A 23,828-nucleotide genomic window follows, 5' to 3' on the forward strand; every position below is an offset into this window, starting at 1 on the left:
CAGAGAAGGTCTAATAATGCAGTGTTCACTGCACACGAAACCAGTGTTCATAGCTGCTTTTCCTAAACCGACTGTAGCGCTGCCAAGAATAGTCCTACAGAAAGGCTGCTCACTGTGTGGGACAGGCCCTGTCTTACAAGCATACCACTGTATTCTGATTAAGTTGGCCAAACTGTGATGAGGCTGCCTAAGAAACAGGAAGGAAATACAGAAAATTAAAGATGGGGCAATGGAAATACTGAGGATGGGGCAGCAAGACACAGCTAGTTTTCTGCCCCAGAAGAGTGCAAGGGGATTTCCCTGGGTGATGTATACACATCAGAAATGCCATGAACCTATGTCCCCATCTGTGTCTACTGATGGCTTATGGATTTAGAATTTAGGGAAAAACAATGCTACTGAACGTAAGGATAAAACATAGGAAGCCTCCATTGTGAAAGAAAAACCAATAAGCTATGTATCAATCTCCCTTCAATAGATGCTTCTAAATAGTATCTGGAAAGGCAGCACGATGGACACGCACTCTCCTTGCCTGTGGCAGTCAGAGCGTCCAAAGCATCTACTCATACCACACAAATAGTAAAGAATTCTACCGAGAGAGAATGAAATGGAACCTCTCCACTTTCGCCGCTAACCTCCTCCAGGCTGACTTTCCTGTATAGCACGTATGATATCACTTCATGCTTTTGAGAACACGATTTGACCTATTTTTGCTTGTATCCATTTAACAGAGAGCTGTGTTATAGTGGGTCTCTATTATACTTTGGTCTGGCTATTTTATGAAGCTTGTATTACATCAAGTCCTAAAGGGGCAAGGAATATTCAGGAATGTGAGAAAAGGCAGGAAGAAGCAAGGACAAATCCAAATGTCTCTCCAGGTATCATGCCAGAGTTACCTATTGTTTTTGATTTGATACTGACTAAGTAAACCCAGATTCATTATCTTTCACATTAAACCAATAGTTAGAGAGGGTGGAGTGAGATGCAACTTTTGCCTGGGTCTGATTTTATTTAACATGTTCTGGGCTCATGACAAAGCCCTCAAAAGCTGTAACTATTCCCAAGTTCCCCTCTCACTAGCCTCCCTATCTTCTTTTCGTTCAGATGTAAAAGTTGGTTGCTTATGCATTTTGCATAATGGCAGGTGGAAACTTCCAGGGAAAGAGAAGAGAGGAGGGAAATAACCATTTCATTTTTCTCTAGTTAAAAAAATCTCTTTAAATTGTCAGACTGTCCAACAGGGACAAGCCACACATATGATTGCTTTGTGAGAGAAAACACCCAGCTATCTGAGAGCTTTTAAATACAGGAATGTCCTGCTATTCGTGGATGCCAAATGTGGACAAATACAGCACATCTGTAATAATAAACAGATTCAAAGAGGTGATAATATAGACATATACACTTAAAGTTGTTCTGGCTCAGCTGGTAGTGTCAAATTAGGGATGCATGCAAAGACCTCCAGACAGACAACAGAAGAGATGGGTGGAATACAGAATATTTATCAAATATTAAATTCTAGAACTTTGACATTTTCCAAGAACTTCTGAAATAACACTTTTGAGTTTTATGCTTTCAACTATGGAACTTACACTTTTGATCATTAGAACCTAGGGATTATTTGGCAGGTAGGGGTTCTAGAGGCAACTTCACATTTATATTCCTAACACTTCTTCTGTTTATTTTAAGGAAGTACTGCTTTATGAGATCCAGCTTTAGTGTATTACTATTTAACAATAGCCATCATTTCTAATAATTCTGTACCTTAAGATGATTGTAAAATTGGGGAGAACTTTTTTATAAGCTTGAATCTGCTTATTTAAAATAAGAAGAGGGGGCTTCCCTGGTGGCACAGTGGTTGGGAGTCTGCCTGCCGATGCAGGGGACACGGGTTCATGCCCCGGTCTGGGAAGATCCCACGTGCCGCGGAGCGGCTGGGCCCGTGAGCCATGGCTGCTGAGCCTGTGCGTCCGGAGCCTGTGCTCCACAACGGGAGAGGCCACAGCAGGGAGAGGCCCGTGTACCGCAAAAAAAAAAAAATAATAATTAATTAATTAAATAAGAAGAGTGTTCTAACTTGTTCATATTTCATTTCATTAAGCCTCCTTCAATACAACATGGATGATGGCATCTCCCTCCACTACATGAATAGAACTCCATGAATGGGGACTTCCCTGGCGATCCAGTGGTTAAGACTTCGCCTTCCAATACGGGGGTGCGGGTTCAATGGTTGGGGAGCTAAGATCCCACATACCTCGCAGCCAGAAAACCAAAACAGAAGCAATATTGTCACAAATTCAATAAAGACTTTAAAAATGGTCCACATCAAAAAAAAAAAAAAGAACTCCATGAAGCATGTGAGCTTTCCCAGTGGTCAAATGTAGGAAAACAAAACTTTTGTCTATCTTGGATATAAGACTATATAAAATATTTTCACTTTTGTTAGGCTTTAAACTACATGACATCTCAAGCCAGGAATACTTTTCTTCCAGTCAAGCATAAGCATCCCCATATGTTTCCCCCTCAAATTATGAAAAGCATAGAGACTTTATTTTATATATAGTCATTCATGTAGCACAAATACAGATTATCTAATTTAGCATTTAAGTGCTAAATGTTCCGAGGATCTTTAGTGTGTAAATTGGTCAAGGGGCGGGAAGATAGTACAACTACTTTCCCTAAACTACTCATTCAGAATTCACAAGGAGATCTAACTGAATCTCAGACACACCATTCCCAATAAAGGACACTCCTGCTAAGCGCCAGAGGGAGAAGAAAACCTGTACTATTTGAAATTAACAACTATTGTGAAATCATCATTTCTGAGCAAAAGATCTCTAATTAAAAAAACAAGCAGCGGATTATTCAGCATTCTGTGTTGGAGGTAACTATATATTCTAATTGGAGATCTTGGAAAAATACTGACTCTTCATGTGGAATTTCATACTGATTTAACTTCACATTAAGAAAACAACTTCTCTAAACCCCGTTCTTTACTTTACCCAATACTATTATTATGTATACTGTTCTTTAGAAACAGGTCAGTTATATAGAAGTCACCCTTCCTGCCTGCACTTTTCTTCTCTCATGCAAACATTCTACTTTTCAAATCAAATAAATGCCCTTCAAATTAGAAAATGTGCAATTTTACAGAGCCTAGAAAGTTTAAAAGCATTAAAACCTTCTGAAAAATGTTCTTAATGCTTAAAATAGGATCAGCTGCCACAAACAATATTTCACATGGGGTGTGGGGGGATACTCTTTAACATAGCAGCAAGGAATAATAAGAACAAATTATTTTTAAAATAAAACAACAAAAATATTAAAATTGTCAAGAAATCAGCACATCAGAAATAAAAATGAAATTTTCCTGACATTTGGTTGCAGCGAGAGACTAACTTTCGAATTTGCTTCTAGCTTGATGGTATCAAATTTCATACTACGTATTACAGGAATGACTCAAGTTTTCTTAATTGAAACAAATTGTTTTAGCCTATGGAAAATTCTAACCAGCTTAAATGTCAAGCTATTTCATTATGAAATTATTCATCTCTTAAATATTAATTATTTATTTTGCTTCTGTAAGCAATAATAGAATGAATAAAAGCCACCAAAGTAAGTACCCTTGAGTTCTACTGAAAACATTAAAGCAATGAACAAAATTAAAATCATCTCTCTGATTTGACAGAGAGGAAAACTAGCCCTTTCTTTCCTCTTTTATCACTGAAGAAGTACAAGATATGCTAAAATTGAAAATAAGCATGAAAAAGTAACTCCCTATGTTATTTTAGACCTCTCCAAATTTTTCCAAATTCCAAATTATACCCCTTCCTCTGAATTCTGAATCATTTTATCTCTACACTTTTTCATTCATCCAGCTCAGCAAGCATTTATTGAGTGTCTATTATATGCCAAGGGCTGTTTTACTTCATTTCGATAGAGTAAAATAGCAAAAATCCATTCCCTATGAACAATACCTTCTGGAAAGAGAAATAGGCAATAAGCAATGAAACGATCAATGAATAAACCACACAGAATGTTAGAAGTTGGCAGATATGATGAAAAACTAGAGCCGGGCAAGGAGGATCAAGACAGCTCGGGGGAGAGGGGTTTCAGCTTTAAATAGGATGGTCAGATGTGGCCTCACTGACAAAATGGCAGGTGATGAGGATGTTCTCTTCCACACGGGTTACTGCAGCAGCAATTTTAATGTATAAGAAGGAAAGCCACTAAGGCCAAAGGTTTTTAAAAAATCATTGTACACATTCTTATGGTTAAATTAAACTGTCAAGCTCTGCTGTAATACTGTTTCTCTCCAATATGTGATGGTACAGGAAAGATGTTGAATGGAGGGGTAGAACTGCAGGGGAGCATTTTAAACTGAAGAAGTAAAAACTTACACTATTTATAATTTTGATGAGTTTGTTTTTATAGAGAAGAGTTTTCTCCCCTAAAGTTGTTTCTGAAATGGCAAATCATTTTCATTATTAAAAATTAAAATTGTTTTTTTTTTAAAAGACTAGAAGATATTAGGAAGTGATTCAGGCAGATAGATACCCTGCAAAAGAGTATTCCTGATGCAGGGAACGATCAGTGCAAAGGCACTGGAACGGGTGTGCCTAGTGTGGAGAGGAATAGTAAGAGAAGAGGTCAGGATAACGGGGACTAGACCATATAGAATCTTTTCTGCTATTTTACAGACTCTAATTTTTACTCTGATAACAATGGGGAGACACTGGGAAACTTCTAAGCAGAGAAATTACGATATGACTTACTTCAAAGGATTACTCTGGCATCTTGGTTGAGTATAAACTTTACAGAGAGCAAAGGTGGAAGCAGGGAGACCGGTTAGGAGGCTTCTGGAATAAACCAGATGTGAGCTAATGATGGCCCAGGGAAGGATGATGAGAAAGTGAGAAGTGGTTTGAGTCTGGATATGTTTTCAGATCAATCCCACAGGACTGAATGTAAAATGGGAAAAAAAGAGAGGTCAAGGATCTCACCTTCTCTATGTAATTTTCTCCAATTCACCCAACTAGATTTAGTAATTCTATTTCTATACACCATTGAACACAAAGCATCTTTTTAATATATCTATCATAGTTCCTACCCTGGAATAATTATTAGTAATTATATACCCCCAAGTACCTGGAAATTTCTCCTTGAGGGCAAATGCTATCTCTTTTTTATGCCTCTATTCCCGATACCCACACCATGGACAATCAGAGCATGTTTGATGAACAAACCAGTCAATGAGTCCTTGTGGAACGAAGCCACTTGTGCTACGCATCTTTTGTGGGGTGGCATAACAGTCCCCAACTTGCATATTAGAAGCACTACTCAGCAAAATCCTATTTCTCCTCTACTCAGACTCTACTGCCTTTTGATCACTTCACCTTTATGACAAAGTTTGCATGTTGCTGTCCATGTGGCTTCAAAATAGGAAAGTAATTTTTATCCTGCCCTGCTTATATATGTCCTCACAGACTTTATTGCTCCTTTGGAAATGCGTATGGAACGCAAAACAGTAGTCCTTAAACGGAACTTATATTTAGGCAAAATCTGTCCAGCAGGCTCTGAAAGCACGGTAGAAATGGCACAAATTGGAGTAAAGATGAATATATAATATAGTATCCATATATTTTTGTATAAAGATGAATATAGACGTGTATATATAAAGCACTGGGTAACATAAAAATACACTCACTAATAGAAATGTTTTAGCTTCTCACAAATAGGCACCAGGAAACTGAAGGGGCCATCAGCATATTCCAAGTCGTGGCAATTATGAGGAAGACCATGAAAAAGTCGTCATATTTATACACACAGCTTCCAGTTTTGGAAATAAATTGCTTTGTATAGTAAGATTTCCCAACACGATTGATTTTCTACCTAGAAAGAAAACTAAGTGCTTGCCGATACAGAGAGATTATGAAACAGTAAAACCAGAGTGGTTATGAACAACTAGGTATAGTAGTGACAAACAGCTATAAGATGTGAGAAGCTTTTTGTTTTGTTTTAATTCTAAAGGTGAAAAAACAGACATTTCAGAGATCACGTGCAGCCTGATATTCTGGAGCTAGAGTTTATCCTTGTAGTGGGACCCCCTTCATTATAAACGTGACTATTTTGGTGACCACGTCTGTTTGTTTGTTGTTTTGTTTGTTCAATCACAGAAATGTAAGTCAAGTACATATCCACAGTTACTAAGAACAACCTTACCTGAAGAGGCAATCCAAATGGAGTTGCTTTAGACTGAGATATCCAGTATCACGTTTAAGAATCTAAATAGCCCTCTCCATTTGTGGGAGAGTATATTTGCATATATTGTGTGTGTGCGTGTATATGTCTATATACCTATACATCTATACATCTATATGTGTATAGCACATATTGTATTGTGTCAACCTGTCTTCTGCTGGTTTGGTCCCTGCACTCAGAATAAGGAACACCCAATAGAATGAACGGGTCTAGAGTGATAAGCAGACCCCAGCAATACGCTACAGAGCCAGGGGTTGAGGAGTAAGATCACTAAGAGGGGACCCTTTGAGAAGACGACCAATGAATTCTATGAGCAGTATTGTCTCACTGCCCAAGCATAAATTCTTCCCTTTTCTGCTCTGTAATTCCCTTAAGTTATCCTCAAGATTTCCTCAAAGTTTTATAAATTGTTTCAGCCTCATATTAGCTGTCTTACGGGAAATAAATTGAGGAGTCTATAACTATGAATGCAGTTAAGTAGCCCCAGTGAGAGCTTCTGCAGTTATGACATGGCCGGGTGAGAAAAGAAGAGGGAAATCCAGAGCTACAGTTTGGAGTGACAAGTGACAGGGATAGATTTGTGAAACATGCAAGTACAACAAATTAGTCTATCTTCGAGTTGAGATGAGATAATCAGTCTATAGTCTATACATAATAAAACAGAATTTGGAAAAGTTTTAGCCAAGTACTGAATAAAGAAAGTATACCAGAAATGTCTAGCCATATATGATTTTGCATAATGCACAGGTCATAATTTAATGATAGATTATAATATGAAAATTATATTATTTGTAGAAACTGGTGTGTAAATATAGTTGAATATTAGGTTCAACCATATGAAATTGTAATTCTTAAGGTCAAAACTAGTTGAATGTCAACAATTTCATACAGTTCAACCTAATAAATTGCAAAAATAATATTATATGAGGAGACCCTGCTCTTTTATATCTGTGATTACTCTGGTATTATGCATTGGTTTTATGAAACTTAACATCAGTTCAAACTTCTTTATTTCAGAAAGTTTACATATACAACAGATTTAATATCATTGAACCCAATTTTGAATGGGTATATAATTCCGAATGAGCAGAGAGACTGCTTTTTTATAGGAACAGGAATATTTGGTCTCTGGCCAATTTAAAGCCCATCTATACTTTCTTTAAAAAGCAGGTTGCTCTATTTTACTTCAACTCTTACCTTGATGCTTGTATTTTAATAAAACCGTTAGCGAGTCTTAAATAAGATAAATACAGATAATATATCTTAAATAATATAAATGCAGATAATAAATCTAATCCTATCCGAGATTTGGAAACTAATACAAAACTCACCAAATACGAGTATGGCACGTAACATTTAAATCTTCTAAATTATTATTGTTACTTTCACTCTTTCCTCAAGTTAGAGCAAGTGTATTTTACTGGATTAGTCAGGACAGAGGAGGTTATAACCTAGAACAAACAGCTCCTTAATATCAGTGGCTTAAAGCAACAAAGCTTAATGCCTCACTCGTGCTGAATGCCCATGACACGTCAGCAGCAGGCTCTGCTCATCGCGGTTACTCAGGGACCCAGGCTGACACAGTACCGTGATCTTTATGGTCACTGAGCCAGAGGCAAGTAAGCACTTGAGGGGTTCACAGGTGCAATTAAATCTTCTTCCCATTCTGCACACAACTGTTGGCCAGAACTATTCCTATGGCTCGCCACCCACAAGGGAAAGAGAAAGTGCAATCCTACCATATGTCTGGATGGAGAGACAAATGAAAATATTTGTATAATAAATAATGTATAATATTTGTGTAATAAATGAATAGCACTGATGACTAACCCTTTTACTGGAGGAAAAACAGGGGTTCTTCCTTGTTCAGAAACAGGAGATTTTGTGTATCTGTGTACGCACACATATCATTAATTGGAAACCATTCTTTTGGTTCAAATCAAGATTGAGGCAGGAAGATGAAATTCCCTTACTAAAATTAGGGTGCCATCCACTAAACACTGAACAATTCACCATATTTTGTTGCTAAAGATGATTAAATAATCCCTGATTAAACTTCAACGTGTTCTACCTACTCTCAACTCTGACTGACCACAAACTAATATTCTTTCAGAAAGCCATCTACAGAGGAAATTTTTTAAATTGTGTCGATCCATCTTTGAAAACACACTTGCTTGTGTTTTCAGAAAACACGGGTTTGATTTTTTGTAAAATGTGATTGATTTTCGCCCTGAATACAGGCGAGCACAATACTTTGGTTTGATGAAGAAAGTCCGAAAACAATTTTGAAAGCCAAGTTCACGCGGTCACTTTTCCTAACACAAATTCTCAGAACAGATGACATTATCAAAACAGTCAAAAGAGATAGACAATATTATATCTTGATGCATTAAATCCCCATAATGTGCTCTCTAGCTAAAGAAAACTAAATTACTTATAAAGTGCTTTGAGGCAAAAACTATTATCTTAAGTTATTTTCCCATTGTGTACAAATGAATAGAAAAAAGGACTCTGAATTTCCATTACCAGATGACATTCTGTGAAATACCTGAAGCAAAAAGAAGTTACAGAAATAGTGAGGGTTCAATCTAAAACAGAAAAAGAGGAATATTCCTTCATGTTTTTATTCTTTAATGTAACAGTTGAGCTACTCACTCTCAGTTTAATAAAAGGAAAAATAAAGGTGGATTCTACCTCAGTCCACACATCAGGACACCAGAAAATCTGTGGCTCTAAATCAAGAGAGGAATTAAGATAACAGTGATCTAGGTATATTAAAGGAACATTTAATGCAAAAACTAGTTTTCAGATCCATAGAACATCCAACATACTTGAAATTCTTGAACCCACTTTTTTTCCTAGGCTATTTTGGACCCTGGGTTTATGATCAAATTCTAGCAATGTACATAATCTTAATGTTTTCTTGTTTATCTTTTCTTTTGTGTTTATTTATCATTTCAACCAGATAAGACGTTTAGACATATAAGCACGCACAGCATTTTATATTCTATATAGAACAATATATGATGACATATAGATGATAGTCTTAGAACTTTACAGGTCATTTGATTTGGGACAATACTTTGATACTAATTCCTTCCGAAAACCCATGAGGAAAAGAACAAGCATTCAGTAGGCGTTTAGCCACATCCCACACTACCCACTGAATCTTTACAGCAACCTCATAAAGGAGGTTAAATCTCACTTTATAAGAAAATGGAGACTCAGAGATGAGGTATTTTGGCGAAGTCTGCCGAGCTAGTAAATAGTTAAGATAGAATTAAATCTCAATTTTAAGGGTTCCAAAGCCCATGAACGTTTTAGAAATGATACAAATCATTTCCACTCATTTAAAAGAATGTCAGAACTTTAGATTTCAAGATTTCATTGATCTATACCATAACACAACCAGTGACCAAACTAAATTCCCAAAGCTCTTCTTTGTAGCTACAGATGGGTATCTGTTCTTTGTAGTAACAGAAGCATCAGATTTGGGTACTTATTTCTAACGTGTCGCTATTACCTACATATAAAATAATAAGGAAAAAAGAAAAGTAACAAAAATACATAACCAACTCTTGAGCACCTGGGAGGCAGCATAGGAAAAGAAGTTAGTTTAACAAAAAGGCTGGGCCATGCAGTCAGGCCATCTGGGTTGACTACTGATTCTATCACGTACTAGCTGTATAACCTTAAGTAAGTCACCTTACCTCCCTGTGTTTCAGTTTCCTTATTAGCAATTCTTATTTGACAGCTGAACACTTTATCTCATTTAAGATTTAAAAAAGAAATAAAGCATATTCTAGAAGCAAACTAGTTCCATTTTCACCACTCTCAAACCCTGTTTTGGTTTTAACATATATTTTGCCTTCTAAGAACTTCCTAACATTAAGACTCACAAAGGTTCTCGGTATGCGACACAATACTGAGATGATACAGAGACACAATTTGGGGTCTAGGTTCTACAGAAATGACTGTCCATAAAATTGATTTAGAAACTAGACATACCCCCTTGCGTGAGAGTTACTACTGTCTCAAAGCATAATTTAAGTCATATCGTTATTCATTCTTTTCTTCTCCTTTCCAATTGCCTATTTACTAAATAGGTAATAATTTGCTGAGCTGAGGGTGGGACTAAAAGAGAAGGAACTTCCTTTCTCCTTGGCACTACTAGGCAAAGTGAAATATAAACTAGCAGACAAAGCTCGAAGTCTGCTCTGATCTTTTCCCCAAAGCAATAGCGAGGGACACCACCTTCCTCATGGGACAGAAAACAAGGGCCCTTTAAATATGCCTTATTTTAACAACACATTGTGATACTGCTTCTGTTAAGAGTTATATGCATTAAAAAGTAAACCTGAGAAGTCTTATGATCATTGTATATTGTGCCCATAGTCCAACTTCAGTCATTCATAACTACTTTAGTATCTCAACAGAGGAAAACAAAAATATACCACCCTTCCCCCAAATATGTTAGAAATCAAAGCAACTACAAAGTCTGATGGGCTGTCTGAGGATTAAAGGAAGGAAAGGAGAGAAGAAGGGAAGGAGGAAGAGAAAAGAAAGTAAAAGTAGGCTATTTTGAAAATTAATCAAAGACTAAGTGCCTCCTTTTTCAAAATTCCTTTTTCCATCTCTAGAAGAAGCAAAGTAAAAGCAAACATTGTAAAGATCAATAAGGAAATGCACCACCTATGGAATCTTCCCAATAAAGAGATCAGCCTCAAACTCCCACAGATGGAAAGTTACTCCCAGAACCTAATATAGTGCTCATCAGAGAGTACTTAGTAAATCTTTTTTTTTCATGAACAAATAAATGAATGATTTATGAGTAAATTAGACAGTAAATAGCCTCCTAAATGGCCTCCGTGAGATCAGCTTTCCTTTTCCTGTCATCTGACACTGTCATTCCACAGCTCACCTCCCACACCACCACTGTCCATATTTACCATGTATGCATGCCTAGCAGCACCCAGGATCAGGGCTGCACACTGCTCAATCTCCAGGGACACTATTCATACAGGATTTTTGGGGTTTTTTTTGGTTTTTTTTTTTATTACTTGTGCTCCAAGGGTCCCATTTTCATAAAATATTCTGTGACTCTTACCCTTTGGAATTGTGCTTGATGTGCCCAAAGAACTATCTTAGGATATACCCAGTGTATTGCACAATTCCAGGGGGCAAAGTTACATTTTTTGCTACAGGAGTGGCACCCTTGGAGCACAACCTTATAGAGAATTCTAGTTAATTTATCTATTTTATGTTAATATGTCAATCTTTCCTTGGATTCCTTTTCTTCCCCGTTGTCTTTAGCCAGTCTGATCCATCATTTGGTTTTTTGTTTTACCTTTTAAAAAATATATTTATTTCTTTATAGGTTCTATTGAATAGCCATAGAAAATTTTATTTATTATTGAATTTATTATTTTCATTTGAGTTTTTAAAATTAATTTTTATTGCAGTATAGTTGCTTTACGATGTTACGTTAGTTTCTACTGTACAGAAAAATGCATCAACTATACGTATACATATATCCCCTCTTTTTTGGATTTCCTTCCCATTTAGGTCACCACAGTGCATTAGGTAGAGTTCCCTGTGCTATACAGCATGTTCTCATTAGTTATCTATTTTATACACAGTATCAATAGTGTATATATATCAATCCCTATCTCCCAATTCCTCCCACCCATCCCTTCCCCCTTGGTATCCATACATTTGTTCTCTACGTCTGTGTCTCTATTTCTGCTTTACAAATAAGATCATCTGTACCATTTTTCTAGATTCCACATATATGCATTAATATACGATATTTGTTTTTCTCTTTCTGACTTACTTCACTCTATATGACACTCTCTTAGGTCCATCCACGTCTCTACAAATGACCCAATTTCGTTCCTTTTTATGGCTGAGTAATATTCCATTGTATATAGGTACCACATCTTCTTTATCCATTCCTCTGCTGATGGGCATTTAGGTCGCTTCCATGTCTTGGCTATTGTAAATAGAGCTGCAATGAACATTGGGGTGCATGTGTCTTTTTGGATTATAGTTTTCTCTGGGTATATGCCCAGTAGTGGGATTGCTGGGTCATATGGCACTTCCATTTTTAGTTTTTAAGGAACCTCAGTACTGTTCTCCATCGTGGCTGTATCAGTTTACATTCCTACCAACAGTGCATGAGAGTTCCCTTTTCTCCATACCCTCTCCAGCATTTATTATTTGTAGATTTTTTGATGATGGCCATTCTGGCCAGTGTGAGGTAATACCTCATTGTAGTTTTGATTTGCATTTATCTAATAATAAGCGATGTTGAGCATCTTTTCATGTGTTTGTTGGTTATCTGTATGTCTTCTTCGGAAAAATGTCTATTTAGATCTTCTGCCCATCTTTTGATTGGGTTGTCTGTTTTTTTGATATTGAGCTGCATGAGCTGTTTGTATATTATGGAGATTAATCCTATGTCAGTTGCTTCATTTGCAAATATTTTCTCCTATTCCGAGGGTTGTCTTTTCATCTTGTTTATCCATAATTTGGACCATCCTCTCTTCAAAACTTCAACGTCTTTGCCCTTCCATGAATCAGTTTATTTGACTATATTATTTGCTTTCCAGTCCTTTACAGTCTCTATGTCCACTCCCTTAAATGTGTTACTCTGGGTTCCATTGTTAGCTTTATTGTTGGCTTACTTTACAAATCTTCACTGGGTGAATTCATCTATACTCACAACTTCCATTGTCATGTATGTTGTGATGAGCACCCCCCCACCCCGCCACTCTCTCTCCAGCTCCCATCCTTCCTACATTCCAGGCTTGCATATCCAATTATCTACACTTGAATTAGCCACCTGGATATCCAGCACAGCCCTCAATCACAATATGTCCAAAATGACATTCTCATTCCTCCTCTCAACTCAGAATCTCTCATTCTCCCGTGTTTTGTAATCCCATCCAAAGCTAGAATCATGAATGTCATCCTCTCTTTCTCTTTATTAACCATGGCCAAAGGGTTACCTATCTCTTCTAAGCCCCAAATCATTTTGAAATCCGTACTTTCATCTCTAGCCCACTGCCACCATAGACTTCATTCTGTATTACCTGGCTTCCTGCAATAATCTCTCCCAACTGATTTCCCAGCATCAGGCTTGGTTTCTAATCCATCTTCCTCACTGTTGACAAGATATTTCATTCCACTTCTTTAAAACTCTTCAATGGCTCCCTGAGGTTTTCAGAATAAAGGCTAAACTGTTTCAAAGGGCATATAAAGCCTTTCATATTAAAAGTACTTCTCCCTTAAGAAATAATGATAATGTACTCTACTGTAACCTTTCCAGGGCTCAGGCTGCAACTGCTCTTTAATGCCCCATCTCCAGATAAGATAAAGAGCCATTAAGTCCCAGCTCTTTTCATTAAAGGGAGGCATTACCACCCTGAATTAAGTTCAGAGAAGAACAACTGCTCTCGCCAGGTCATCAGCAGGAGAAAACTATGAATCTCCATATTCTCAGGTCCCTGCACAATGCTGGGGCCAAATACAAGTTCTAGGGACAATCTTTCAAGGCTTCTAGGCACTAGAGCTTCCCAATCAAAGAGAGTTTTCTTAGTATGATGTAAGGCCAGCTTACTAAAGTGAGCATCTCCATTTGCATGAATACCTTCAGAGGCTAAAGAAATTATATTGGTAAAGAAGTGATGCTTGGCTATCCACTCATTGTGGTCAGCTGTAGTGCCACAAGGCCTGAGAACACTGGGATGTTGATGTAGGAACTGAGGTAGTATTTGTCTCACATATGGACAGGAACATCCCAAACACTGTGGTACATGTACACTGATACAAGAACTACATAGAAATCACAGGTCTTTCAAACTCAAGGAATGTCAACAATAGCAAAATGAACTATGTCTATACATAATAAGGATGTACTACTCCCTGCTTGCTTAGGAATTTACTTTCTGAATTCTGTGGTCACAGCTTATTTTTATTCTACCTGCCTCAGATATCAGTATTATTGTATTATTTAGAATACATAAATAATATTTATTTTCTAAATGGAAATATCATTTCCTCAGAAGAGGGTACATGGCTTCATAGAAAAAGATAATTAGTCATATCAATTCTTAATACTGAACATGTGTTATTCTCCATTAGAGCTTAAAAAATAATGAAACAAATAAATGCTTTTACAGAAGCTCATATGTCTCCACGGAAAAATCACTGAGGTCATTATTCTTTTCCTTGAGGGATGCAGATCAACTCTAATTATATGTGACACTTCTGAAACTATGCAGTGTTGCTCCAACTAACCCTTTCCTTTCAAATATGTGATAGATTAGCTATACCAACATGTTTTATTTCAGCATGTTCACCAAAAACTATTCTTATTACTCCAAAACATAATATTTTCATTGACATTAGTCTTCATTGGAAACAGAATAGACTTTAACATGAAAAACAGAAATAAGGCCACATATGACTAGAGCTCTATGTTTACACTTAACCAATATCATTTAAGATTAGTTTTTGAAAAAATAATGTCAGACTGGAACTTACTATTAGCCACGATCTTTTCATTGGGGGAAATCTTGTGTTTTTGTATCATCACTTGGAAATTTCCTACTATATATTGTTTCATATTTTTTTATATTTTGTACTAGTTACACTTTTAATAGTGAGAATTCCAAGTTATAAAAAAAGTTTAGCATTTTTATGGAATTGGGAACTAGAAATATTCTTGTTGCTTCTGAACATTCAGGTAGTTTTTAAAAGTTGGAGTATCTGGAATGGTTTAGGTACAAAAGGTAAGGAATATATTGTGAACAGTCACCCACCATGGTTCATGTGTGTAAAGATGACAACTAGAACGTATTTAGTTGGTTTTTATTTAATTATGTCCTTTAGTAAGTTATTTCAAGACTAAAATTATCGAATAATTTTTTTTCCCACTGCTGTAAAAATGTTAGTAGAATTTCATTTATAAAAATGTTGGCCCTATTAATCTATAAATAAATTATAAATTGTCTTTCCCTTTCTTTCTCCATGTTCTCTGTTGAATTTGTGACCCAATTTTGTCATTTCCCTAAACTGCATTATAAATTAGAAAATACACATCTGCTCAAAGTGACAGTTCCATTGTAACTGGCTCAACTGTCCAGAGCAGCTGCAGCTACAGAGGGTTCCCATAAACTTGCTCAGGGCCTTTACTCACATGAGCTTTCCCCAGATGCAGTCACCAGAAAGTACATGTCACACAAAAGGCTAGGGAGGACACAGCCGCCAAAGTGTCCAGCATGGCTTTTCTATGCTGGGAACGCTAATCCAACAAGTTAGGTGCAAGACTTCTGCACGCAGCTTCTACAGACAAGTGAAACTAGACTAAGCACAAAAGAAGGTAGACCTTATCACCTAGATTCCACTGTATTTTTCCAGGGGACCCTGGGGGCTTTGCCAGTGACACCATGGATGCTATGGATTTTCCTCTTTCACAATGCCCTTGACTCAGCAGAGGGGAACTGGAACACCATAATGACATCTACTGTCACAGCATCTTCCTCTGGACTATGACACACAAGAGAAAGCCATGTGGCTGACAGGGTCTTGGTGTTCCAGCCAGGTGTGAGGCCTGTGCATCAGAGGTGGGAGAGCCGAGTTCAGGACACTGGTCCACCACAGACCTCCCAGCTCCAAGTAATATCAAATGGCAAAAGCGCTCCGAGAGATCTCCATCTCAACGCTAAGACCCAGCTCCACTCAATGACCAGCAAGCCACAGTGCTGGACACTCTATGCCAAACAACTAGCAAGACAGGAACACAACCCATCCATTAGCAGAGAGGCTGCCTAAAATCATAATAAGGTCACAGACATGCCAACACACACCACCAGATGCAGTCCTGCCCACCAGAAAGACAAGATCCAGCATCATCCACCAGAACACAGGCACTAGTCCCCTCCACCAGGAAGCCTACACAACCCACTAAACCAACCTTAGGCACTGGGGGCAGACAGCAAAAACAATGGGAACTACAAACCTGCATCCTGCAAAAAGGAGACCCCAAACACAGTAAGTTAAGCAAAATGAGATGATAGAGAAACACACAGCAGATGAAGAAGCAAGGTAAAAACCCATCAGATCAAACAAATGAAGAGGAAATAGGCAGTCTACCTGAAAAAGAATTAAGAGTAATGAGAGTAAAGATGATCCAAAATCTTGGAAATAGAATGGAGAAAATACAAGACACATTTAACAAGGACTTAGAATAACTAAAGAGCAAACAAACAATGATGAACAACACAATAAATGAAATTTAGAATTCTCTAGAAGGAATCAATAGCAGAATAACTGAGGAAGAAGAATGGATAAGTGACCTGGAAGATAAAATAGTGGAAATAACTATGGCAGAGCAGAATAAAGAAAAAAAAATGAAAAGAATTGAGGACAGCCTTAGAGACCTCTTGGACAACATTAAAGGCACCAACATTTGAATTATACGGGGTCCCAGAAGAAGAAGAGAAAAAGAAAGGGACTGAGAAAGTACTTGAAGAGATTATAGTTGAAAACTTCTCTAATATGGGAAAGGAAAAGGTCAGTCAAGTCCAGGAAGCACAGAGAGACCCATACAGGATAAATCCAAGGAGAAACATGCCAAGACACATATTAATCAAGTTATCAAAAATTAAATACAAAGAAAAGATATTAAAAGAAGCAAGGGAAAAACAACAAATAACATACAAGGGAATCCCCACAAGGTTAACAGCTGACCTTTCAGCAGAAACTCTGCAAGCCAAAAGGGAGTAGCAAGATATATTTAAAGTGATGAAAGGGAAAAACCTACAACCAAGATTACTCTACCCAGCAAGGATCTCATTCAGATTCAACAAAGAGATTAAAACCTATCAGACAAGCAAAAGCTAAGAGAATTCAGCACCACCAAACAAGCTTTACAACAAATGCTAAAGGAACCTCTCTAGGCAGGAAACACAAGAGAAGGAAAACATCTACAAGAACAAACTCAAAACAATTAAGAAAATGGTAATAGGAACATACATATCAATAATTACCTTAAATGGAAATGGATTAAATTCTCCAGCCAAAAGACAAAGACTGGAAGAATGGATACGAAAACAAGACACGCATATATGCTGTCTACAAGAGACCCAATTCAGACCTAGGGACACATACAGACTGGAAGTGAGGGGATGGAAAAAGATATTCCATGCAAATGGAAATCAAAAGAAGTCTGGAGTAGCAATTCTCATATGAGACAAAACAGACTTTAAAACAAAGACTGTTAACAAGAGACAAGGACACTACATAATGATCAAGGGATCAATCCAAGAAGAAGACATAACAATTGTAAATATTTATGCACCCAACATAGGGGCACCTCAATACATAAGGCAAATGCTAACAGCCATAAAAGGGGAAATCAACAGTAATACAATCATAGTAGGGGATTTTAACATCCCACTTTCACCAATGGACAGATCATCCAAAATGAAAATAAATAAGGAAACAAAAGCTTTACATGATACATTAAACAAGATGGACTTAATTGATATTTTTAGGGCATTCCATCCAAAAACAAAAGAATACACTTTCTTCTCAAGTGCTCATGGAAAATTCTCCAGGATAGATCATATCTTGGGTCACAAATCAAGCCCTGGTAAATTTAAGAAAATTTAAATCGTATCAAGTATCTTTTCCAACCACAATGCTATGAGACTAGATATCAATTACAGGAAAAATCTGTAAAAACTACAAACACATGAAGGCAAGACAGTATACTACTTAATAAACAAGAGACCACTGAAGAAATCAAAGAGGAAATCAGAAAATACCTAGAAACAAATGACAATGAAAACACGACAACCCAAAACCTATGGGATGCAGCAAAAGCAGTTCTAAGAGGGAAGTCTACAGCAATACAATCCTACCTCAAGAAACCTAACCATATACCTAAAGCAATTAGAGAAAGAAGGATAAAAAAACCGCATAGTTAGCAGAAGGTAAGAAATCATAAAGATCAGATCAGAAATAAATGAAAAAGAAATGAAAGAAACAACAGCAAAGGTTAATAAAACTAAAAGCTGGTTCTTTGAGAAGATTAACAAAATTGATAAACCATTAGCCAGACTCATCAAGAAAAAAAGGGAGAAGACTCAAATCAATAGAATTAGAAATGAAAAAGAAGTAACAACTGACACAGCAGAAATACAAAGGATCATGAGAGATTACTACAAGCAACTCTATGCCAATAAAATGGACAACCTGGAAGAAATGGACAAATTTTTAGAAAAGCACAACCTTCCAAGACTGAACCAAGAAGAAACAGAAAATATAAATTGACCAATCACAACCACTGAAATTGAGACTGTGATTAAAAATCTTCCAACAAACAGAAGCCCAGGACCAGATAGTTTCACAGGCGAATTCTATCAAACATTTAGAGAAGACCTAACATCTGTCCTTCTCAAACTCTTCCAAAATATAGCAGAGGGAGGAACACTCCCAAATTCATTCTATGAGGCCACCATCACCCTGACACCAAAACCAGACAAAGATGTCACAAAGAAAGAAAAATACAGGCCAATATCACTGATGAACATAGATGCAAAAATCCTCAACAAAATACTAGCAAACAGGATCCAATGGCACAGTAAAAGGATCATACACAATGATCAACTGTGGTTTATTCCAGGAATGCAAGGATTCGTAAATATATGCAAATCAATCAGTGTGATAAACAATAGTAACAAATGAAGGAGAAAAACCTTATGATCATCTCAATAGATGCAGAAAAAGCTTTTGACAAAATTCAACACCCATTTATGATAAAAACCCTCCAGAAAGTAGGCAAAGAGGGAACTTACCTCAACATAATAAAGGCCATATATGACAAACCCACAGCCAACATCGTTCTCAATGGTGAAAAACTGAAACCACTTCCTCTAAGGTCAGGAAGAAGACAAGGGTGTCCACTCTCACCACTATTATTCAACATAGTTTTGGAAGTTTTAGCAACAGCAATCAAAGAAGAAAAAGAAATAAAAGGAATACAAATTGGAAAAGAAGTAAGGCTGTCACTGTTTGCAGATAACATGATTCTATACAGGGAGAATCCTAAAGATGCTACCAGAAAACTACTAGAGCTAATCAATGAATTTGGTAAAGTAGCAGGATACAAAATTAATGCACAGAAATCTCTTGCATTCCTAGCAGTAATAATGAAAAATCGGAAAGAGAAAATAAGGAAACACTCCCATTTACCACTGCAACTAAAAGAATAAAATACCTAGGAATAAACCCACCTAAGGAGACAGAAGACCTGTATGCAGAAAAGTATAAGACACTGATGAAAGAAATTAAAGATGATACAAACAGATGGAGAGATATACCATGTTCTAGGATTGGAAGAATCGACATTGTGAGAATGACTGTACCACCCAAAGCAATCTACAGATTCAGTGCAATCCCTATCAAACTACCAATGGCATTTTTCACAGAACTAGAACAAAATATTTCAGTTTGTATGGAAATGCAAAAGACCCCGAATAACCAAAGCAATCTCGAGAAAAAAAATGGAGGTGGAGGAATCAGGCTCCCTGATTTCAGACTCTACTACAAAGCTACAGTAATCAGGACAGTATGGTACTGGCACAAAAACAGAAATATAGATCAATGGAACAGGATAGAAAGCCCAGAGATAAACCCATGCATATATGGTCACCTTATCTTTGACAAAGGAGGCAAGAATATACAGTGGAGAAAAGACAGCCTCTTCAATAAGTGGAGCTGGGAAAAGTAGACAGCTACATGTAAAAGAATGAAATTAGAACACTCCCTAACACCATACACAAAAATAAACTCAAAATGGATTAAAGACCTAAATGTAAGGCCATACACTATAAAACTCTTAGAGGAAAACATAGGCAGAACACTCCATGACATAAATCATAGCAACATCGTTTTTGACCCACCTCCTACAGAAATGGAATTAAAAATAAACAAATGGGACCTATTGAAACTTCAAAGCTTTTGCAAAGCCAAGGAAACCAGAAGCAAGATGAAAAGACAACCCTCAGAATGGGAGAAAATATTTGCACATGAAGCAACTGACAAGGGATTAATCTCCAAAATTCACAAGCAGCTCATGCAGCTTAATATCAAAAAAACAAAAAACCCAATCCAAAAATGGGCAGAAGACCTAAATAGACATTTCTCCAAAGAAGATATACAGATTGCTAACAAACACATGAAAGGATGCTCAACATCACTGATCATTAGAGAAATGCAAATCAAAACTACAATGAGGTATCACCTCACACCGGTCAAAATGGCCATCATCAAAAAATGTACAAATAAAAAATGCTGGAGAGGGTGTGGAGAAAAGGGAACCCTCTTGCACTGTTGGTGCGAATGTAAACTGATACAGCCACTGTGGAGAACAGTATGGAGTTTCCTTAAGGAACTAAAAATAGAAGTACCGTATGACCCAGCAATCCCACTACTGTGCATATACCCCGAGAAAACCATAATTCAAAAGCAGTCATGTACCACAATGTTTACTGCAGCTCTATTTACAATAGCCAGGACATGGAAGCAACCTAAGTATCCATCAACAGATGAATGGATAAAGAAAATGTGGCACATATATACAACGGAATATTACTCAGCCATAAAAGAAATGAAATTGAGCTATTTGTAATGAGGAGGATGGATCTAGAGTCTGTCATACAGAGTGAAGTAAGTCAGAAAGAAAAAAATAAATGCCATATTCTAACACATATATATGGAATGTAAAAAAAAATGGTTCTGTAGAACCTACGGGCAGGACAGGAATAAAGATGCAGACATAGAGAATGGACTTGAGGACACGGGGAGGGGGAAGGGTAAGCTAGGACGAAGTGAGACAGTGGCATGGACTTATATACACTACCAAATATAAAATAGATAATTAGTGGGAAGCAGCCACATAGCACAGGGAGATCAGCTCGGTGCTTTGTGACCACCTAGAGGGGTGGGATAGGGAGGGTGGGAGGGAGATGCAAGAGGAAGGGTATATGGGGATATATGTATACATGTAGCTGATTCACTTTGTTATACAGCAGAAACTAACACACCTTTTTAAAGCAATTATAGTCCGATAAAGATGTTAAACAACAAAAAAAAAAGGGCTAGGGAGAAGCCGAAAGACTTACGTTAGGAAAAGAATAGCTTTCTAGTTTTCAGTTTTGAAAACACAATGATACATCTCATATTTGGCTAAGAGTCATGAAGATCACTCATAACTAGGCAAACAAACTTGTTTTTCATATTAAATAAGCCAGTTAGTGTAGAAATTTAAATTTTTGAAAGGATTCTTTTATAGGAACCTGAATTGGTTCCTCCAACAAGTCATATGTTGAAGCCCTAATCCCCATTATGACGTTATTTGGAGATAGAGCCTTTAAGGAGATAATTAAGGTTAAATGAGGTCATAAGGGTCAAGCCGTAATCCAACAGGACTGGTGTCCCTGTAAGAGGAAGGGCCTAGAGCACCCCCCCCCCCCCCCCCCCCCCCCCGTCTCCAGGCACATGTGCAGATACAAGGCCCTGTGAAGACACAGCAAGAAGGCACCACCTACAAGCCAAAGAGAGAGACCTCATCAGAAACCAGTGCCTTAATCTGGTACTTCCAGCTTCCTAAATTGTAAGAAAATAAATTCCTGTTGTTTAAGTCACCCAATGTGTGGTATTTTGTTATGGCAGTCCAAGCAGACAGATATTATCTCACTACTCTGGAAGAAATGTGCTAGTGCTTTGTATGAGCTAATCCTATCAAAAAAGCACTGGTTTTTAACAATACAAGTTTTTAAACTTTAATCAAATATATTATATCAATGGCATAGAGATAAAATTTCCCCCTGTTCTATATATGCCTTGGTCGCTTTCCAACTTTTGGACTGTGACTCATAATAATATTAGTATATATATATATGCACATATGTATATAATATATATTTATTGTATATATGTGGGTGGAAATATACGTATATTGCCACAAAACAACACTTTTTGAACTATCTAACAGCGATGTGCTCTGTTCAATTCTATTTTACTTAAAAAAAAAATGGTCTGTGTGTGTTTTTAAAATGCATTTCAATGCCAGTTTACGGCTGGAAGTTTGAGAAGTTCCCTTTTTTGCTATGGTATCCAGAATATTTCCTAGTTACAATTTCCTTTGTTCCCCTTAGCATCTCAAGACCCTTAAAAGTACACTGAAGTTAAAATAACCATAATTCTCTCCCTCCCTACCTCCTTCTCTCCCTGTCTCTGTCTCTCTCACACTCACTCACACACACACACACACACACACACACACACACACACACACACACACAAAATGAGCCTAAGACTGGGGCAAATCAGTTGAAGTCCTGTTCAAAGCAGTACTCTTCACATGATTTAAACTAGAATGTCAAGCATATTGTCTTGTTGATTTGTTTATAATAATGTTTTTGGTTTTATGGCATAACTAAGATATAGATTAATATACACAAACTGAATATATGAATTACTGTTGAGAAATAGGGTATTCATGAAGAGAAATGTTGGATAACTTACACCCCTAATTACCATAGGCATCTTGGGTATTAATAAGAAATTATATGGCTTGATGTGTTTCAAAGAAAATATTTGTCTGTAGAGAGAAATTAATTTTATCATTTCCTATCTTATTCTATTTCTTTTGGGTGTATGTTTAAAGAATCATGCTTGTTGTATCAATCAAAGATTTTGACCCTGATGTCTCTTGGTGTATGAATGCCAGATAATGAAATGGAGGGATAATTAAAGGAAGACAGTGGGTACTATAGTTGCAGGTCTTACAGATTTGCTGTGCTCTGAAAAAAATTAGTAAAGTTGGCTAAGACCCAGAAGCAAGAAACACAGAAATCATAATAAAACACTACTTTGTCACACTCAAACTAAAAGTACTTCTGGACCCTTCAATATAAAATCAAAAGTTAATTTCTAAGCTATAAAAAATTTCAAAATCAAGATTTAAATTTCAAACTTTCCAAAATTTCATGCGTCAAAATTCTAATGGTCATTTCTGTATATACAGTTGCACAAAATAGATAACAAGATATCTTTTTGAACAGCCGAAGTCAGTACACAAGGAAATTGGTCATAATGCAAACTAGCTTTGGGGAATACATGCGTGTGTATACTTGTGCATTTGTACACACTTATACAGACCTAAGAAAAAGGGAAATAACTGAATACAATAAAAATTCAATATTATATAATACATTCACTTTTTCATGCTACAAATATTTCCTATTGTCTCTTTATGGAATAAAATTTACTCTGTGTCCTTGAGGAAATAAAGAAATAAAAGAAAAAAAAGAAAAAGAAATAATAAATAAAATGTTTTTAATTGCATCTTTTTTCATTACAAATTACCCTCAGCACCAAGATATCATCTGGTATGTAGAGATACTTAGTAAGCTTTGGTTAAATCAATAACTTATACCTCATGTGATTGATAGCCTCATATAGCAAATTCACACCAAACATAAACATTAAAA

The 23,828-nt window shown here is 36.8% G+C and overlaps 1 protein-coding gene across 3 annotated transcripts in view; it reads right to left on the reverse strand.

Moving 5' to 3' along the window:
• KCNK2 (potassium two pore domain channel subfamily K member 2) overlaps nt 1-23,828 on the reverse strand; it is a 228,312-nt gene that overhangs the window by 39,649 nt on the left and 164,835 nt on the right. The gene's annotated exons all lie outside the window — the stretch shown is intronic.

This window comes from Phocoena sinus, chromosome 1, assembly GCF_008692025.1.
Source record: "Phocoena sinus isolate mPhoSin1 chromosome 1, mPhoSin1.pri, whole genome shotgun sequence".
Taxonomy (NCBI): Eukaryota; Metazoa; Chordata; class Mammalia; order Artiodactyla; family Phocoenidae; genus Phocoena; species Phocoena sinus.